Below are 5098 nucleotides of genomic sequence, written 5' to 3'. Positions count from 1 at the left end.
TATATATATATATATATATATATATATATATATATATATATATATATATATATATATTCTCCTGTAAGATCCCTGACCTCACTGACTGTGTTTATGTTTAGGTAGTTGTATAGGTCTCCAGTACCAAGCATGTTTTTTCCTCCTGAGTTTGTCTTAAATCCAATTAAAGAACTGTTGGTTACTGCCAAGATAGGAGTACCACTACCACACCTTGAGTAATATCTTGCTATGCTGTTCAAGTTGTGGTTCATAGGCATCACAGACAGGTATAATTGTCTCCCTCCCCTTGGCAACTTGCATGCATCTTCTGGTACAAGGAAAGTGAGTGCTTAGGGAGAAGATGTTCAGGTCAGACACAGTTTGATTGCCCTGAGTACTGTGTCTGAAGTACATGATACCTTTAGCAATAGGGACTTATCTTCAGCCTTGGTGGGGCAACTAAGAGCAACAGCAATAGTCTATGATCTTCTGGGAGTCATTTCAAGTTCTCTGAGCAACAATTTGAAAAGATGTTTTTCATGCCTGGTGCTGGGGTTTTTTTTTTTGATAGATTGTGGATCTTGTGAGGACTATTGTCAGCCCAACATAACTTCATTATATATGTTACAAGCACTTTTAAGTAATTATAAACTAATATGTTTCCTTGTGGGTTTTCACACATCTTTAGTGTTATTTATCCTTCCTCCCTCTTCTGCTGTATTGGCCTTCCTCCCCCTTCCCAATAAAGACTCCCCTGGCTAGTTTCCCATTTTTCCCTTTATGTCATGCTGTCCCCCTATTTCCCTCCATAGGGTTGTCCTCTCATGACCTTATTTTTCTTTTATGGTTTCTGTGGCTACCTCAGATTATATATTCTCATGTGACAATATGTAGCTAGAAAGAGAACACGTCTTTCTGGGCTTGAGTTACTTCGCTCAATATAAACCTTTTAGTTTCATCTATTAACCTGAAAATTTCATGATTTCATTTTTTACAGCTGAATAGTATTACACAGTGTTCTTTTACCACATTTTCATTATGCATTTACCAGTCAATTGAAGGTTGTTTCTATTTTCTAGCTTTCGTGAATTGAGCAGCAATGAATATGGCTGACAAGTATCTGTGGAGTAGAATGTAAAGTTCTTTGACCATATCTCAAGGAGTGGTATAGCCGGGTCATATAGTTGATCTATCTTTAGCATTTTGAAAATTGTCTACATTGATTTCCAGAGTGATAGCACTGGTTTGCAATGCTTAAAGAGTGATTAAGGGTTCCTTTACCTCCACATCCCCTCTAGCATTTATTGTCACTTGTAAGATGAAATATCAAATTTGTTTTGATTTTTATTTCCATAACTACTAAGGATGATAAACATATTTTGAGGTATTTCTTAGCCATGTTAATTTCTTCTTTTGATAATTCTCTGTTCAGACCCATAACCCATCTTTAGAATGGGTTGGCTTTGTATGTTTGATTGAGTTTGACTCTTTTCTGAGTTTTTTGTATTCTGGCTGTGAAGCATCTGTCAGATATATAGCTGGCAAAGATATTCTCCCATTCAGGGAGCTTCCATTCCATTTGATTTATTACTTGCTTAGTTGTACAGAAGTTTTCAAGTTCTATGAGTTCCCTTTTGTCAAATGCTAGTATTAATTTCTGGGCAAATGGAGTCAGATTCAGGAAGTTTTCTCCTATACCTATATTCCGTATGGCACTGCCTGTGTTTTCTTCTAGTACTTTCAGGGTTTTTTTTTATTGATTTGAATTAGGTATTATTTTTTGCAAGGTGATATGTACAGGTATATTTTTATCTCTCTACATATAGATATCCAGTTTTCTGTTAAGGATTATTTGTTAAGGATTCTGTCTTTCCTCTGTTGAATGTTTTTGGCATCTTTGTCAAATATCAGATGGCTGCAGTTATGTGTACTCATGCTTGGGTCTTTTATTTGTCCCATTGGCCTACACAGGGCCTGATGTTTTTGCCATCTCTTTGAATGTATCTCTATTTATTGTACAACCATCATACAGGGTTGGTGAAAAGTAGAGGGTTAAGTTCCAAGGTAAATTAAAGTTGAGAATGAGAATAATTGACAAACACACAGAGAAAGAGAATCAAACTTCAAAAACAGAAGAGAAGTCAATTAGATAGTGACTAATGAGAAGTGAGTGAAAGCCAGTTTGGATCTGGTAGCAGGATCGAAAAGACTGCTATTACTTCAAAACATTCATAGGAGCAGAAGACACTCAAATAAACATGATGTGCCATCTTCTGGAGATGCAGAGAGGCACAAAGGGAAGAAGGCATTTACCACAAGCTCTCTACCACAGCTTTCTTAGAGAGATGAGCTCTCACAGCCTGCACTGCCAGAGAGAATGTGGAGGGAAAACTAGAATCTCTGTTATTCCCGTTCAGGACTTTAACTGTTTCCAAACCTCTTGGTCTGATATATTTGATCTCATCATCAAAACTGGACCTCCACAAGGACTAGGTCCCATGTGCTTTTGTTCAGAATTGTATTTCCATCATTTATAGTGTGTTTCTTTTAGTCTGTACATTATAATAGCTTTGTTAGACATAGGAAGAGACAATGACTTTTGCCATCAGAAGGCTTTTCCCAGGATCATGTCATGAAGAACACTGAAGAAGCACTATTTAAAGCTTTTAGACTGTGTGTGTGTGTGTGTGTGTGTGTGTGTGTGTGTGTGTGTGTGTGTGTGTGTAGTGGTGGTGGTATGCAGATGCATGCAAATGTGGAAGCAGAAGGACAGCCTGAGGTAATATCTTCAGGAAGATCACTCAACCCCTTTGAAGCAGAGCCATTCACTGGCTGGCCAGCAAGTTCCAGGGGCCCTCTTGTCTTCATCTTCCTATTGCTGGGATTGTAAGCGTGTGTCCCCATGTCCAACCTTTTCATGCATGTTCTGCAGGACAAACTCATGTCCTCATGAATGAAATCATTCCTCTCATCTGTTCTTTATTTTTAATGCTATACTATTTATTACATTTGAAGCACTCCTAAAAGTATTCATACAAACACAGAAGTTGAGACACAGATTGGGACTGTAATCATTGGTATAACCTCCATTTGATTTATATTATATAATGAGTAAATATTTATACCAGAGAAGACCACACATCTTGGCTTCTCTTGATGCTCAAAGGTACCATGCACTGATCAATGGCATAGAAGCAGAAGCAATGTGATCTACTCCAGGGACTTGGAGTCAATTAAAGGCTTGTAGTCACCATTTCCCATCTCAGTTTCTCATCTGGGCTGTAATGTAGATGTGCTTGGGAGACATTAACGACTATGAGAATGAGGTCACGAATCTAGGTTTGGGGAACTGCACTTTGAAATGGATTCTGTTGACCTGGAGTATCTGAAGTCTATGTTGCTTCCTTATTGATGTCGTTTTAATGGCTCTCCACAGAGCATTGGAACTTACATTCCAATAAAAGTATTATGCTTTCACTTGTAAAGTTCCGTTGTTTCATTTACAAGCCAGTTTTTAAAAGTTAGAGAAAGGAATTGAGAATCCAAAAAAGGAAATTGAATAGAGATAAGAACTAACTTGGAGAGATTCAGATAGAGAAAATCCCAGGATATAAAAGAAGAATATAGCAAGGTGTGAGGGATAAATCTTAGTTGCCAAGAGTATTTTTATGTTATCCATTTCTGATTTCCTTTGAATAAGGCACATGTTTTACCCCAGGCTGTATGTGGGCAATGCGGTCAATACCTCTCTTGTCTGGTCTTAAACTACTGCAGCTACAGCCAGAGTGGCTTTCTCTTTGATATCTATGATCATTTAAGACTAAGAGTAGAGGTAGATTTACACTACTGCTTGCCTTAGGGCATTTCACAATGTGCTACCAACTTTCCTTAACCTAGCCTAACTTTGAAAATAGTTTCTTCTTGAAATAGTTCTCCTGGTTTCCAGCCTGGTCCATTGTTTCATCTTTTATACCATACGGATACACAGTCATAACTTTGAGAAGCAAGAAAAACAATGGAGTTCCATTCTATGATAGCTTATGACTAGAATGAAGGGACTGCCTGTCATCTTGAGTGATCCCAAAGGTTCCACCAGAGAACTACTAAACCTGATAAACACCTTCAGCAAAGTGGCTGGGTATAAAATTAACTCAAATAAATCAGTAACCTCCCTCTACACAAAAGAGAAACAAGCTGAGAAAGAAATTAAGGAAACGACACCCTTCATAATAGTCCCAAATAATATAAAATACCTCGGTGTGACTTTAACCAAGCAAGTAAAAGATCTGTACAATAAGAACTTCAAGACTCTGAAGAAAGAAATTGAAGAAGATCTCAGAAGATGGAAAGATCTCCCATGCTCATGGATTGGCAGGATTAACATAGTAAAAATGGCCATTTTACCAAAAGCGATGTACAGATTCAATGAAATCCCCATCAAAATACCAATCCAATTCTTCAGAGAGTTAGACAGAACAATTTGCAAATTCATCTGGAATAACAAAAAATCCAGGATAACTAAAACTATCCTCAACAATAAAAGGACTTCAGGGGGAATCACTATCCCTGACCTCAAGCAGTATTACAGAGCAACAGTGATAAAAACTGCATGGTATTGGTACAGAGACAGACAGATAGACCAATGGAACAGAATTGAAGACCCAGAAATGAACCCACACACCTATGGTCACTTGATTTTTGACAAAGGAGCCAAAACCATCCAGTGGAAAAAAGATAGCATTTTCAGCAAATGGTGCTGGTTCAACTGGAGGTCAGCATGTAGAAGAATGCAGATCGATCCATGCTTATCACCCTGTACAAAGCTTAAGTCCAAGTGGATAAAGGACCTCCACATCAAACCAGATACACTCAAACTAATAGGAGAAAAAGTGGGGAAGCATCTTGAACACATGAGCACTTGAGAAAATTTCCTGAACAAAACACCAATGGCTTATGCTCTAAGATCAAGAATCGACAAATGGGATCTCATAAAACTGCAAAGCTTCTGTAAGGCAAAGGACACTGTGGTTAGGACAAAACGGCAACCAACAGATTGGGAAAAGATCTTTACCAATCCTACAACAGATAGAGGGCTTATATCCAAAATATACAAAGAACT

This window comes from Rattus rattus, chromosome 2 (assembly GCF_011064425.1).
Source record: "Rattus rattus isolate New Zealand chromosome 2, Rrattus_CSIRO_v1, whole genome shotgun sequence".
Lineage (NCBI taxonomy): Eukaryota > Metazoa > Chordata > Mammalia > Rodentia > Muridae > Rattus > Rattus rattus.
Note: the sequence above shows the minus strand (reverse complement) of the source record.